A 16874-nucleotide genomic window follows, 5' to 3' on the forward strand; every position below is an offset into this window, starting at 1 on the left:
TTATCTCTGTCAAGGGGTTCAACAGCTAACATTTTCTCAGCCATCTGAGAAATACTCCATCTAGTATGGTTCAGTGACCATTGAATAAAATTACAGTTGTTCCTATTTACAATATAAAAGAAACAGTATACTCTTTGACATGCTAGTGGGATTGTGATTGTTTTCCTTTTCTTTCACAGATTTTTTATTATCTGAATCTTACATAAGGGTTTTTGTTTTTTAAGAACATTCAGTAGCTTGATCCAGTAATTATAAAGTGATAACTTATTAGCCTTGTTAGCTCTTCGATGTTAATTTCTTTCTGGAAGGGAAAAGTGGCAAGTGTATTTTCCATTTCCTCTTTTGTTTTGCGTTGTGTTTAATGTAAGCAGTAAGTCAGAACCCATGGATGACACAGAGTTTATTCTGTAGGTAAGAACTGTTGGAGCAAAAAAAAAAAAAAAGGAGACCAAAAATGGAGATAAACAAATATAAAGTAGAAAAGTAGGTATTGAAAATGCAAGCTAATTATGCAAAAAATGTTGGGAGGTTCATAACACTAGAAGGTGGAGTATTTGTATATTTTAGTAGCCCCATACTAATGAAATCACTGTAGTTTAATTGTAATTTCATCTGTATTAGAAGAGGGGAATGAGCAGCATTTAAAAATTAAATAGCATAGATGTTCAAAGCACCGAATATGTTTAAAAAGGCTAGTGCACATTTTAGAACAGTTCTGATGGATATAGAGGAATTATGAATACTGAACATCTAATCTCATTGGGTTTGGAATTCAATTTCTGGCTCCACTTCACAATCGGAGCAGATGTTATATGAGTTTCATAGGTGGGTGAAAGAAGTAGACTTCAGCAGTGATTCACTAAATCGTAATCTTATTTTTCAAGAAAACTGTTGAAAATGCCATTCTGAAGTATGCCCACTCTCACACACAAAACTATGTGCTATGTGTACATAATGTAATGGTTTACCCTACTTGCATTGCATTCCTACATGGCATTCCTTTCACACACTAAAGTTCCTGCATTTTATTTTAATTTTTTGCTCTTCCAGTAGATGGTGTTTTTCATCACTTACTATGCTGGCATCTCTGATTGGGATGGTGGGGGGAGGAATGCATTTTAAAGTGTTATGTGTGAAGCTGAAAGTATTTCCTGTTATTTGGAGCTCTCCTGTGCCCCTTTTCTTTCCCTTAGACTGCCTAACTGTAGCCCAGACATTAATTTCATATAGCTTTATTTGACTGATCCCGTTAAGTAGTTAGTCTTTGTTTACTGGTATTCTCTGAATACCAGATGTACACAAATCTATCAACCTTACCTTAATTTGATGCTGTTCATCCCTCTAATAGGTTATTTCAGGAATATACAGAAAAGACTAAGGAGAAGAAATGGAAATTGTGAAATCTTGGTGTGAGGCCAACAGACATCTAGCTAGCTGTTAGACTGGTAAAAAAGCAGTTTCTACTGTCAGGATCAGCATTACTCAGACAGTTGCAGCAGTTCTCAAGCCTATTGGATTTGTTTGCAATGAGAGATTTGTTGTGGATTATTAACAAGGCTCCTGTGTGTGTGCCATGCTTAGTAAATATTAGCCTTCAGGGTATTTTTCAGTCACACTGAATGGACTGTTAGTTTCCCCAAACTGCAAATTGCAGAAAATCCATTTCCCCAATTTTTGTTGCCATTGCGATTGCATCACAGCTTTCACCACGCAGAAGCAAAATAAAATCATGAAAAAGGTCATATTTAAAAAGTTGCAGAGCAGTCTGGAAAAGAAAGAAACCTGTAACTTTCTAAAATCCAGCCTTTTAAAATTGGCACAAAAAGCATTAAAAGTTGCATTGCTAAAGCCACAGAAATGTCATTTTTCCTTCCCTGGATTCTTCTGCAACATTATAAATGCCAAACTATAATATTAAATTATTCCAAAAAAATGGCTTTTTTATTCTGTTTGTTTCAAAGATCAGACCCAAATTTTCAGACATAATATATAATGCCATATTGTCTTAAGACACAGCATTGATAAGAAACTACACTTTATCTGAAGTTTATATGTATATACTGTAATATGCTGCTAAGAAAACAAAAAAATGACATGTTAAAGAGTCTCAATAGTTTCTCATTTTACTGTATGTTCCATAATGTTTTGATAGTCAGTGAAGTTTAATATTGAAATATTTCTCATGCCCCTGTGGACTATTGTAGGTTTCTATGGATAATTTTTATGACCTAATTTCAAAGAAATAAGAACATTGGATGACGCGTTAACATTTGTATATGGTTTGTAAAAACAAAAGGTTTCTTGGGATACCACGGGTGTGCTAAATGCAGCACTTTGTGAACAAATTCAAAGTTTACAGCACTCTAGTGATTTTTTCCCCCTGCAACAGAGAACTGGCCAGTGTTATAAAATACCACATATCAGCCATACTGAAAGTTGGGAATTGTAAGGTGTAGTGTCTTCTGATCTCTCAGATATAATTCCATTGAAAAAATAATATTGTAATAGTATGAGGGAAGAGGGTTTTTTATGGCTCTCAGACGTGTTTTAGTTTAACTGATATTGAATCAGTGAGTAGAACGGTATTCACACACTGTATGTGTATTTACAATATACAGTTTATATATGAGCTATTATGTGTTTTCTGCTGGAGGCTAGTCTTGTAAAAGAATAGTCTAGAATAGCTTTCATGGTCCATGTGTTGTCCATTTGCCTGTCAGTAATAGTTTTGACAGAAAAAAAAACAGGGGGTTTGAGTGACTGCTGGTCTGTCTTAAGGTATGGTAATGAGGCAAATTAGAAGAGATGAGAGCTGAACTGGGTATGTGAAGGCAATTATCCATGAAACTTTTGTGTCATGCTTTATCTTTATCAGATCTCTCTTTTTCTATTTTTGGCATTTGCTGATGACACAAAGAAAGAATGGTAATATTTCAAGAGATGTGTATTTTAGAAAAGTGAAGTGAAGCACTAAGGTAGAGGACAATTTAAACAAGAACATCTCATCATTAAACTGTACAACGTAACAAGGATTTTGTAGTTCTGCAGGAAACAGTCTTGCTCGTGTTATTCTCATCAGTAAAATTTACATAAATTAAAATGAAATGCATTTTATAATAATGATCCTAAACATACAACTAAATTTTCTTCTTTGTTAAGTGTACACTGTTTTGTTTACTCCTTTTATGTTAAGAGTGGTCGTGGCAAGTCAGTTATTCAGCATACTTGAAAGGAAAGTACATAAGAAGCATGAAAGGATAGTGAAAAGGGTCTTAGTTTTAAATGAACAAGGAAGCTGTGAATTTCTAGTTTCTGTTTTCAGCGGGTTAGTAAATCTAATTTTGACACCACATCTAACACCAAACCAATGAAAAGTGATTAGAAAAGAAGCATTAAATGCAGCAAATGAAAACCAGGTGTCACAAGTCTTGATGAATCTGTGTGTATAATCCACAAAGAAAGAAAGTGACAAATGAAACATGCACATTAAGGAGACCCTAACCAGGCTCAATTGCTATGCCATCTTGAAGACTGCTACTATCTTCACACATCTTTTATGTCATTGGAAATAAGTGGTATATTGTATCATCTATACGCTCTAGAGTCACTAAGATTTATACTAAAAGCGGGTGCATAGATCTAATTCATTTTTTAAGAAAGAATAACATTAAAGAATAATTATGCAAGAAGAGGAGATAGTTAATATTTTTTAAAGACACCCAGATCATTATTAAATTGTCTTAGTGCACTTGTAAATTTCACATGTCCCAAAATGAACTATCTTTATAATGTTATATACTCACCATGAGCCAAATTCTGTAGTCACTTAAAATACTCATGTAAAGGGACATGTAATAATGTACAATACTTATTGCCCAATTTATTTTCTGTTGAGTACCAAATCTTTTTTGCAGTAAGGACACATGACAACAGGTTACCCTTTTAATTAAAAATGTCTCCTCCTCCATTGTTTTTTGTGTTATAAAAGTAGTGAAACTATGTTATTTCCCACACACAATGCTAGCAAAGACTGCAGCATACATCTGAAATTCAACCATAAAATATTGAGCTACCTAGATTTACAATAAAATATCTTAAGTTTTGTTCCTGTTTAAATTATCTAGTCTCATATCAGAAACTGAAGTAAAACATAAAAGGCCAAACCTGCTCTGTTAAATCTGTGTAACCTTATTTATTTCTAGTGATGGTATAGAAATTGCATGGAGGATCTCAGGCATTTGAACTATGGTCAGTACTGTTTGTTCCATAGAAATCGGAGCTTCCCTAACTGTAGTGGCTCTAGGAATGCCCAACAAAAAATTCCAAACCACATAGCTGGAAACAATAGGTTCCTGCAGATTCTTAGTCTGACTAAATCTAACTAATTCTTAGTCTAACTAATTAAAGTCAGTGGAAAGATTACCCATTGGCTTCAGGAGGAGTCAGATGCCTTTCCCCCCCCATCTCTACAATCATTTTACACTAGCTTCCACCATGAGTTTGGAGAAGTGGAAGATCATTGGCCACAAACCTCCATAGCCTGAACACTACAGTGGTCCCTGCAGGATCAGTATATGGGGGAACATGTTACAAAGGTGGTACTTCCATCCTTCTACAACAGTAAGAGAAGATTTACATACATTCCAGTGTCTTTAACTGAACTATTCTAGGCAACCATTGCAATTTTCATAATTACAAACAGGTGGGAAGATTTAAACTATTTAAATGGAAAACAATCTTGTAGAGTTTACTGTCTTTCAAATCAGCTTGGTTAGGCAAAAACTGGTGCTATTTGTTCCCACTCCCATAGGTTCCTCCCACAATTATATCTCAGTGTTACATTCTGCGGTGTTAGGTACTACTGTATATTAATATATGATATACAATACAGACATATCACTATCATTACTCTATGTGTTATCGGAAAGAGAGCTCAAGATATCTTCAAATCCAAAAGCACAGACTTCTACCCACTGATTAAAAGGAATAGGTCACCTAGCTCAGCCCGTAGCGGCAACTATGCATCATATTTGGATATATTTTACCATATTTTCCCTCCAGTAGATAGTGGTGCTATATAAACACATTAGCCAGTTCATTACTATACCACAAATGCTGCAGTAGGTATCTAAAGTACTCACAGTGGAATGGGTTACTAATGAAATGTCATTTCCTAGCCTTAGTTGGTTTGTGTTGCAACCTTAATGATATTTAAACTTTAAAGTAAATTTCCAAAGTGGTGCACAGGGATTTAGCCACGCGACTTCCATTAACATTAATCGAACTCATGTGGCTAATTCCCACCACACTAAAAACATACATTTTGGTTGATTGTGCATCCCATGCATGTGTGTGAGCGTTTGTGTGTGTGTTAGAAAGAAAGTGCATGAACAATAAACTGAAAAGCATGGATTTTTTATTTTAAGTGAATTTACTCTTCTTCATATATTTAAAAAATTTAGAACACTGAATACTGAAATCCTTTATTCACAGTAGCACAATAATAAAATCAATGGCAGCACAAGCTTCCCTGCTCTGATGAACAAATGCACCTCTTTCTGATGTGGTGGGACGGCCTGAAGATGTGAGGGAGGGATAGGTTCTTATCCACTTAAGTGCTGTATAGTCTTTTTTTTTGCCAGCCCTTTATGCTGGAGTGAATTTTAAAAGTAAGAATGAAAGAGCTAAGTTGGCTAAAATAAGACTTCATCTCAACCTTCATCCAAAATGCAAACCATGCCTCTCCAGAGATTCACTAATGTTTGGATAACTTTAAAATATGAATATATTGTCTGATTTTTGCATATTCTGTATGCTCCATTTCCTGGTTGTTACTGGAAGAGAAGTGCCAAATTTCAGTGAGCGAAGCTGTTTTCACCATAATACCAGCCCCAAAGGAAGCCAAGAGTACCCAAAAACTTGTGATCGCTTGTTCAAGGGCTTTCCTGCCCCGTTTTACAGATTCATTATGTTTGACTTGTTCAGACATAGTTTGGCCGTGCATTCAAACCTTGGGGTGCTTTTCTCTTTGGAAATGTAGCCTTCTGAGGTGTGCCCTTACTGATTCTCAGAAATGATCATTGGGAGGATGGGGTTTAGTTTCAGAGTCCCTCACCTCTTACAGAATGAGAGTGAAGCTATATGCATAGGCCCCTGTGCTCCACCCCTCTATATGGAGTGAATTTTACTCCTGAAGATTTAAAAACAGTTGCATAGATTGTCCCAGTAGCAAAGTAGAGAAGAATTAGGCTTCTATGTAGAGAACCTGGGTTTAGAAATACTTTCACTCAGCTATTCAGATTAAGGCTATGGGTTGCAGTCCCACAACTACGCCTTCTGCTGGCTACTTCTGAGCTGCTGTGGAGAAAAGATTGAAGTGTGGGCTATGGCTTAAGAAATAGCATTACATTTATAAGCTATGCCATAACTCCCCCATGAGTCTACTTTGAAGCGAGTCTCAAAGGAAAAAATATTACGTTTTCTTGAAAGATCTAACTCGGAATGATAAACGTTGGCTGCCTGGAAAACAGGAATAACAAGACCATTTTTCATTATTTTCACTTAATAGATTTCAAAATAGTTACCTCATAAAATAAATAGTTTAAGTTTCCACATCACCTTGCCTTTAATCCATGTATGTAATGCAAATAAATGAATAAAGAATTTTCATATCTTCCAAAGTTTACACTGATTCCACCACATAAAGACTAATAATCTCAGTTAGCAATGATGACCCAATGGTGATTTGGTTTACCACACAAACAGCAGGCTTACAAAGGTGAAGTTTTGTCCCTTCAGCTGAGCACGATACATACACTTAATCAAACCAGACCCTAGCAGCAATTTTCTTCTTTTTTGTTTTAGGCCCAGTTCTGCAAAAGCTTATGTGCATACTTAACTTTATGCATGTGACTAGTCCTGTTAAAATCAATGAGATTACTCACACATTTAAAATTCAACATGTGCATAACTTTTGTTGCAGGAGTGCCTTACAGTACACGTTCATTTTTTAATCTCTGCTTGGTCACATTAAAGTAGTTTCTGTTACTTCATCTCCTATTTTAAACCAACAATTTTAGAAACGTACTGTGTCCATGATTGGCGAAACAAGGAGAAAAGGTGTAACTCCTTGAAAATTGCATTGCTGCAAGTGAAGCTGAAAATGAAGCTTGGATAGGACCAAACAAAAACAGTTTAAATTGCTAAATGCACAAGACAAGGTGGGTTGGTGGGTAGGTGTGAGGAACATACAATTAAAGTAACACTTGTTTCTTCACATTGATAAATAAACTTACATTTGTAGTTGTATAAAAATCTCCTCTCTTTGTGTAAATGTGATCACTCCCTATGATCTATCTGAATATGTTTGCGTCTGAAAACATCTGAGCGATCCCATCACTCCCTTTTCAAAGCCATATGAAGCTTGCAATGCAGGATAATTAAAACAAATCTTGAGTAAACTGTTTCAGGGAGATAGAAGTTTGATGGTTGGATATCTCAAAAATTGTAACCAGATGTTCTGCAGAAGCCAGAGTAGTTTAAAGATCATGAGTGCTTTTTTTTCTTTGTATGAAGCAAAAATATTCTAATTGAAGTTGTCAGCAGGAGTGAGACTAATATGCCTGAATCTGATTAAATAATAGTTTATTTTACATTCAGTGTGGCCTAAAATTGGCTGAGACCAAATTGGAAAAGTTTTTCTCTTGAAGACTTTTTATTTAAATAAAGTGAAAATAAACCTAGTTAATGTTAGCCATTTTCTTTAATATTGCCAACTATTGTCTATCAACTTCCTCATTTCATTTGAACACTGTAGCTGTCCATAGGACCCACATTTCCTTCCTCTTCTCTGATTGATTGATTGATTGATTGATTGACTGATGACATGGAAAAATGTGAGATGGGCAGTGAAGTATATCCTTTAATAGTTTATTAGAATTATTACTGAAATCTGGCAAAAATTTAAAATACAACACAAGTGTGTTCTCTCTCCTTACCCCCACCCGCTGCACCATGGAAAGCACAGAAATTCATGCAAAACATATTAATGGTTTTTGTGCATAATGAAAGCAGTTTGTATGTTTCAGAGGTACCAGAACATCCAGTGATCTACATCTAATGAGTAGCAGCTTTCCTGGCAATTAGTCATTCCATACAGAGTAGCAGAGTGACACGTAAATGCAGGAAAAACAGAGGGTAAGACTCCTGTGTAGACTGATGAATACTGAGCTTTCTTTTCTAATTCTCCATGATTGAGTAAATTAAAATAATGCGATCTGTTTAAGCCAAATTCTGACACTTTTACCCCAGTTCAGTGGTATCTTATTCCACTGTGGTCCCATTTACTTCAAATGGGACTGTGTCTGGTGCTATTCAGCATGAGTAAGGATATACCCCTCAGGCCCTGAGTGAATGGCCATCATTAAAAGCTAACAGGCAGAGCAGTTCTTCCCCCTTTCCTCATTTTTCAACTGATTTGATCTCTTGTTATTAATAAAACTCTGTCCCTAGCTTCTATTTGCCAGAAGCTGGGAATGGGCAACAGGGGATGGATCACATGATGATTACGTGTTCTGTACATTCCCTCTGAAGCACGTGGCATTGGCCACAGTTGGAAGACGGGATACTGGGCTAGATAGACCTTTAGTCTGACCCAGTATGGCCGTTCTTATCCTGGACTGAAAAGAGAGCAGTGTGTTCTGAAGGAGTATGAAATACTAAATTGCATAATGTGTGTGTCTGTGTGTGCACGCACGTTATAAAAGTTGTACTTTAATGCTTCAAAATTGGGCCACAGATTTTTTTTTAAATTGAACCTGACTTAAAGATGACATATTCAAATTTGTGAAATTGCCTGTTCTCTACAATCTGCCAGTAATTAACACGCATGACCAAGTTTTTAGGTAGAAAGCAATATTCTGTAAGAAAGCTACAAGACTGTTTCATAACAAGATCATTAATCATTTAACAGTTCTAGTAAAAATGAGACTCTCAATGGATTTAAGCTGTAATTTGTACGACAATATTGAAGAAACATTTAATATTACAAATACGGAATAAAGAGGGAATGTTTTTCCCTTAGTTTCAAAGCAGTAGGGCATAAATCATGGAATGAGATACACTATGTAGGGTTGGATTTTTTTTTCTTCAAACTTTGGGCCAAATTGTGCCTTCACTTCATGCAAATACACCAAAATCAATGGGATTACATTGGGTATAAAATAGGGCAGGATTTGCCTCTTTGTTAGGCAAAGGAAGTTAGAGTTGAATTAGACCCAAAACAAAACTCTGTTGAACATACAGCAAAGAAACTTTGTTTAACTTTGCTGCTACTGTCCAGTACTTTCTGAACATTGCCCATTAGTTCAGGAGTGCTTGTAATAGAAGGCAGGCACAAAATGTCCCTAGAGGCTAATGACAGGAATTAATCTGAAGTATAACCCCTCAGAGAATTAACATATCTCATCTGTACAAGTGACTTGATTTTAAAATGATCTTTTCCCATAAAAACCCATTTCTGCCACATGCATTCATATGTCAATAGATAGGGGGTTATTCACAAGAGCAACAGTGCTGTGTGTGCACCATGCCCTGGCTGACTGACCCGGGCACCAAGGATGCTTGCCACTGATAGGTGGTGTTGGCCTTCGCAAAACCCTGTTTGCTGGGTGGAGCATTTGTCACAACGTGAACCTTGTAGTGTCTCCCATGCCCTTCATACCCTTCTGCCAATTTTATTACAAGGGAATGGTATAGTTCTAAGTTTTGATAGCCAGGCCTATTTCTCCTTACTGGCCACAAGGTGTGAAAGCCTATTTCACAGCATAGACAGCAATACATGTTTCTTTTGTAACACTTCTAGAGAACAGAGCTTTTCCCTGTTCAATCCCTGAAAGAAGATATTTGGCAAAGATTTGTAGAGTTTGGAGGGCGTGGGGGTGTTTGGTTTGGTTTTCCCCCCAAGGAGAAAATTCTGAGCTTATTGATTAAATATCAGACTTGCAGTTTGTAAATATATTCCTGTCCTCAGTACCTCTTCTGTCAGCCAAGAGGATTTTACAAGGTAATAAATATACAAAGAGAGCGAGAAATTTGACATTCATTGCTAAGGAAAATTGAATCAAATTTAAAAGAAAATTCTTAGGAGGATGAGAGCCATGGTTTCACCAGTACAACAGAAATGATTTTGAATGTAGCCTCTTAATGAAAAGTTCCATCCATTTTGCCCACACATTAGTCACATGGGAAGTTGAAGAACTAACATTTTAATTTCAAACTGGTATTTCTGAACCTACTGATAATAGCAATTGTCAGGCTGCAGGGTGACATCATATCATTTGTGGCACCAGCAGTTTGGGAGCTCAGTGTACAGAACTGGAAGCCACAAAAATGTTGTACACAAACCAAAGCAGCATAGTCTAGTGAACGGATCAGGGGACAGGACCTAGGAGTTCATTTTGAGTTCTAATCTCTGCTCTGCCACTGGACTTAGGAGAATCATATAAATCTGTGCACATTTGCTTCTCCAGTTGTAAAATGGATGCAATAATATTTACCTATCATGAAGATTATGCTGATGAGTTGCTGTTCTACATTTGCTTTAGCAAGGGCACTGAATGCATTTACAATGCATTGCTGCCCAGGCAACTTCATTTAAGCAGCCTTAGTGGTACCTCAGAAAGAGTGTAGGGTAAATTAGCTCTGGCAATTGAGGAAGGCTTGCTTTGTACCTCACCGTCCCACCTTGGTGCTGGTTTTCATGAATATTACCTTCCCATCCCTTGTGTTTGTCCCAAATAAAGCCTGATTACTCTGAGGCCTTGGCTACACTGGCAATTCACAGCGCTGCACTTGCTGTGCTCAGGGGTGTGAAAAAACACCCCCCCGAGCGCAGCGAGTGCAGCGCTGTAAAGCGCCAGTGTAATCAGCACCTGCAGCGCTGCACGCTCGCTCGCAGCGCTGCAAGCTATTCCCCTCGGAGAGGTGGAGTACTTGCAGCGCTGTGAGAGAGCTCTCGCAGCACTGGCGGCGCGACTACACTCGCGCTTCACAGCGCTGCCGCGGCAGCGCTGTGAATCCGCGAGTGTAGCCAAGGCCTAACACTATGCAGGTAAATTTTACCCTATATGTAAAGAACTCACAATGGAAAAAGCACTCTTGGTTTCTTACATTTGGCTCCCATACTGCTGATGTCAAACTGATGCCATTTAACAGAATGGTGACTGCTGCCAGCAATAGGCTCACAATGTCAACTGGAATTAAAAACAATCATTTCAGTGCAGTTCAGGCTATATGCGGTAAGAAGGGACTCTAACTATGTGAACTTTGAAACTGCTGCCTTGAGCAAGTTAAGAGGGTGCCCCTTTCTTCTAATGTTAAAGGGAAAGTAGCAATTAGACCAGAGACATTGGAAACATATTAGTCTGAAAATAAAATAAAAATAATTGGGCTGTAGCTATATTCTCATGTGTTTGTGTGTATATGTTTGTGTATAAAAATACACTGAACACATTATACACAAATCCATATCATGGCAACAGGAAGAGGAACCTCAAATTATTACTTGGATATGTTATCAAAATAAATGTTCTCCTTTACTATGCTGTAGGTCTGTCCCAAATTTTTTGCTCTAAATTAAGTTCCTGAACAAATAATTCAACGTGAGTCAAGCCAATTTAGAAAATAATCACAAACGCTGCTACCTCCACAGGACCAAACTTGATGGGGAATCTAGGGATTTTCCCTCCTAATACTAACCACCAGAGTTTTGCTTTTTGTGGTTTTTGCACAGATCTATTAACGCTTAGATTTCATGATAAACTATCAATTTTTGTATAGTGTCCTATACTACGTCATAGATTTTTAAAAGTCTTTAGTTAATAGTCTGTGACTCATTATTGAACTAATACCTTTACTGAATACATCCTATCAGACTGAAGGTCTGTATACCTGTACTGGCTTTAAACTCCCAACACATCCTGTGTCATGAACAGAACTTACTCTCTTCACTGGTTCCAAAATCCTGGACTGTTAAAGGGAAGGGATGTTGGAAGTGCTCAAGAAGAAATGTCTCCATAATGGTAGGGAAATTGTTCTTTTTCCTTCTCTCTTTGTATTTATAAGTAAAACCACAGAATACCCTAAATTAATTCTACAACAAAACAATCTGCATTTAAATCTTAATATGAACTAGGGGACATACCCTATAATAGTTGTAGACCGTATAGCTGATGTTTTATTAATCTTTTCTTAACCATTCCCAATATATTTCCTTTTGACTGTAGATAATAGGAAAGGCCTTTTGTAAATAATTTATCACCTGTACATATTCTATAGTGGAAATAGTTTTGAACCCTGATAAGTTTCTATTTTAATAACATTATCCTATCAATAGAATTTTTATGGCTCTTATTTTTAAAGCCAAGTACATAAACAAATACAAAGAAGGAAAAACCTCTATATCTGATCCAAAACCATCACATATTAAAGAAAGTTTAAGTTAAAAAGGGAAGAGTTTATCCATTTAAAGGTGGAATAGGTATAAAAATATAAAATATAAAAATTATCCCTAAATCTATTATTTTGCTTAAAGAAAGGTCATGGGACATAGAAAAGATGCTTAGGCTAGATCTAACCACTTAGGTTTGGTGCCATATTGTCCTCCCTAAGCTTACAATAGGAAATAACTATGGTAATTGTTTCATATTGATTGGTACATGTTGTTTTTTTAATGGAAACCACTGTAGCAATAGCACATGACAAGGCTTGCAATAAAGGCCTGATCCAAAGCTAGATGGGCAGACTCCTATTGATTTCAATGGGATGTGGATCTGACCCTAATACCAATATGCCTCAAGGAGATTGGGAGTCATCAGACTGAAGGGGTATTTCCTTTAACTCCCCAAGAAGTGCATGTCGTGAAACTGCCCTATGTGAAGTGTTTTGTTGTTGTTTTTAAGAAATTAAATGTTTTAACATTAAAGATACCAGGAAAGATTTTTCAAATGTCAGTTTGGCAAATGATTCCCATTGATCTGCAATAGCAGTCGGGCATCTCCCTGCCCTTTGTGCCTTTTTAAAATTTCCCCCACTGTCCTAAAGAGTGTCTAAAAACTGGATCAAGGATAAGGATACACTTTAGAAAATCATTTCAAAAAGTAAAATTGTAAATATTTTAAGATTTAATTGACAGACTTTGGGTAACATTGTAAAAGCATCTAAGTGAGTCAGGAGGTTAAGTCCCATCTACAGGCAATGGGACTGAGGATTCTAAGTCACTTAGTAGCTTTTGAAAATGTTATCCCTTAAGAGCTTTTCCATCTCTGGTTTTGGAAGCTGGTGGCTGAAATCTGCAACTGAGAGTTCTTACTCTCAAAACCTGCCTATTAGGGGGAGCAGTGCTTTGTGATCCATTCTCTATTAACAGAGATCAAATAGGCTTTAATAAGGTCAGGGAATGCTTTTTAAATGGCTGTGTTTTAAAAAACAAAAAACATATCTTGCCCATCTGATGTCCGTTTCTGTGGAAGTGGGAACCTGACACCAATAGGTGAGATGCAGGAACTCCAGCAGCTGCAAGCTTGAAACTCTCATTGTAGCATGAATTGATTGCAGGATTGGGTCTCTCAATAACTACCACATTAGCTAAGCTCTGCAAATGTCTGCTGGCTGCTACTGCTGCTCTTCAAAAGTAAGGGATATTAAAAAAATATGGACAGATCTTTCCTACACTTTTATTGGTTCATTTGACCAATGCAGTTATTTCATGAGATAAATGAAGAGTCTTTCCCTATGTATTTATGCCCACATTTTCAAATATTGGTGCCTAATTTAGGCACCTAACTCCACATTTAGACATCTAAATAAATGGTTCAACTGACAAAGCTCTGCACCTCAGGAAATATGTCCATTTATATAAGTGCCTAATTATAGATTTACAGTCCCAACTTTAAACACCCAAGGTTGAACATTTTGATCCAGCGCTAAAGAAATTAAAGTGTAGGAACCATTTCCAGCTTTTGTGATGTCTCCTTTACTATGTCTAGGACTGGTACTGAAGATAATTTGTACAGTTGTTGCTTGAAAATAAATAATTGTTGTGTTTGTTGTATTACACTCTCTCTGATGTTATTTTTAAAATGTTGTTAACTAATATAAAGGATGTAAATCTCATCTGGAGATTTTTCTTAGTATGCTTATGCTGCAGCAGCCACAAAACACAAGGAATAACACAAGAAGCAGTAATCTGTGTGTACTAATGCCTGATTTTTAGGCAGTAGTTCAGAAATGTAATAGAGCATGATTCCTTTTCAGCAAATCATTAGTGGGGAGAAGTTTATAGTCAGTATTTGAGGTGAGAGACAGAGCACAAACGCACACACATGCTCTCTCTCTCTCTCTCGCTTTCACTCTCTGTCACACACACACACAAAATGATTATCTGTTCTATCCTAGTATATTATACTCAATATTTTGCACATGAAATATTATTAATCCTAAAATTAATTACTTTTAATTTCCATTGGTCCTTAAATATTAATTTAAAAACAGCTGCAGTGCTCTGTTCAATATGATTTTGAAATGTGTGAAAAAGACTAGTCAGTAGCACATAGTTATTTTTATAACAGTTACTGAGCTACTGATAAAATCTGTTCTGGTGCGAATGTATTAAAGGTGATGGAGAGACTGATGGAGGCTCCTAGGTAGTTCTGCTACGTTATACTCTGATGAAGAAAAAACAGATCACAAATTAAACGGGACCTTAGTACTTCTGAGTGCACCCTGGCAGAGACAATGCATTATCTAGAGTTGATATGTGCATGGTAGGGGAGAAAAATAGAACTAAGCTTTAGGAAAACAAAGACAATCAGTGCTTTCTTCTTGAGCAGCTGCAGCCAGTTCCACTAATGGAAGTGCAAGAGCAGAAACTGGCAGCACAAGGTATGTGTTCGTTTTTACAGATGGCAATGCAGACAAGTTGGTAATTGAAAAGGAAGTCGTGTACGTGAGCTAGTTGACGGGGGACAGCCTATTACAGTACTTTCCTATGTAATTGACTCGGTGAGTTATTGAAGAAGGATTTTTTTCCCCATGTGAATACATTTCAGTCATTACAAAATGATATCGTTATTGTTAAGAAAATTCAGGCTTCTGGCGTAAATTTTTTTAATAGTATTATTAAAACTTTTAAAAATAGAAATTAGATTTACCTGCATGGAGAACTGAATCCTCCTGCTGTTTAAGTCGATGGCAAAACTCTGCCCGAGCAGGCCCACACCATATTTTAGTAGCTGTAGCTTAGTGCCCTCACTAGGAGTTAAGGCTTCTCAGCAGCTTGCAGGATCAGGCCCTGAAAAGCTTTTCAAATCTAGTTACAATGGCAGTTTTAAGAAACCGCTCTTGTTTAAAACAATGCTTCATCAGTTAATCATTTAACTCATTGTAAACTATGCTAATAAATATCTCCAATTGAAAGTACTTCTAATAGCTTATCAGTGCACTGTACACACACATAATTAATAAGAAAATAGCCTCAGTGCCAAAGAATTTACAATCCGCACAAATGTCTCCATAGTTTTTATGTCAGTCCTCACAGTATTATCTTGGGGGAAGATATGAAATTACAGTTATTCCTCTGTAATTTGCATTGCTGGGAAGAGACACTGCACGCTCCAGAATGTCGCAGGTTAGTGCTTAAATGCAATAAGGAAAAGGTAATGCATCACAGAACATATTATTATGATTCTGTATGCAATCACATAGCTCTGTACAGCTCTTAACCAATAATTAAATAATGATCAGTTCCAGCCTGTGGGACTTAGAATGTAACTGCTGGACATCAGCATCTTCCTGGGTAAAGATGAAGATTAAATATCATTTGGCAGGGTAAGACAGTAAAGAAAGGGTGGGGAATTAGGAATGGATGAAGGATACAACAAATGTGCTTACTGTTACTTATATATCTGCTTTGTGTGTTCGTTTATTTTCTTCTTGATTTGACTGGCAAGTGTTCTCCAGTTGTAACAGTAATGCTTTTGTTATTGTTGTTGTTTTAACTGAGAGGTGGACTGCCAGGTTTAATTTATTTGTTTTTGCACTAGTGAAAGGTACTGTATCTTTAAAGACATCTTACAAAATATGTTACCAGCCCAGGTACTCGCTTTCTTTTATGACGCTATAAAAAACTGAAATGAATTTTACTTGCACATCAAAATATTTATTTCCCCAGGGGAATGGGAGAGTAGACTTTTCAAAGGCTGCTCTGATATTAATGTTTATTTTATTTTTTTTAAATATCTGATCTTTCTATACTTCTGCTGAATTTTGCTTTTCCCTAAGAATTGATTCCTGTACTTAATAGTTGTCAATGCAGAGTGTGTTGTCAGAAGTTGAAAGATATTATCGCATCAAGCCATCAAAAATTCTACTAAACTTTTAGTTTGAATTATGCATGTAATATTAACCTCTCTCTTGGCATTCCTCTCCTTTTCCCCTCTCCACCACACATTTTCAAAATAAGTAATTCCTAATGTTGTTCCTGAGAGTAGGTATTTTATATTTGAGTACTTTTGGTTTGGCACTTTGACATGACTTCGGGAGACAATTGGTATCTCCTAATTAAAGTTGAAAACAATTTCCACTTTAACTCCCTTTTTAGATTTGTATCTTTTTGAAAAATCAAACTCTGGGGCTGAAATTTTCTCTGGTCTATTCTTGAAGGTGATTCTTTTGCGTTATGAAGACACAGAAAAAAACACTTTACTTTTTTAACTTGTAAACATGGCTACAGCAACTAAAATTTGAAAATTTGCATATGGACAGAACCCTTGATGATGTGTGGTGGCTTCCATAAGTTTGGAAGGGGAAACAGTTTT

General features: G+C 36.6%; 1 protein-coding gene across 6 annotated transcripts in view; it reads left to right on the plus strand.

The window, feature by feature from the left end:
- The window catches only part of TRPS1 (transcriptional repressor GATA binding 1), a 257282-nt gene that overhangs the window by 221825 nt on the left and 18583 nt on the right, over positions 1–16874 (plus strand). The gene's annotated exons all lie outside the window — the stretch shown is intronic.

Source organism: Malaclemys terrapin, chromosome 2 (genome assembly GCF_027887155.1).
Source record: "Malaclemys terrapin pileata isolate rMalTer1 chromosome 2, rMalTer1.hap1, whole genome shotgun sequence".
Taxonomy (NCBI): Eukaryota; Metazoa; Chordata; order Testudines; family Emydidae; genus Malaclemys; species Malaclemys terrapin.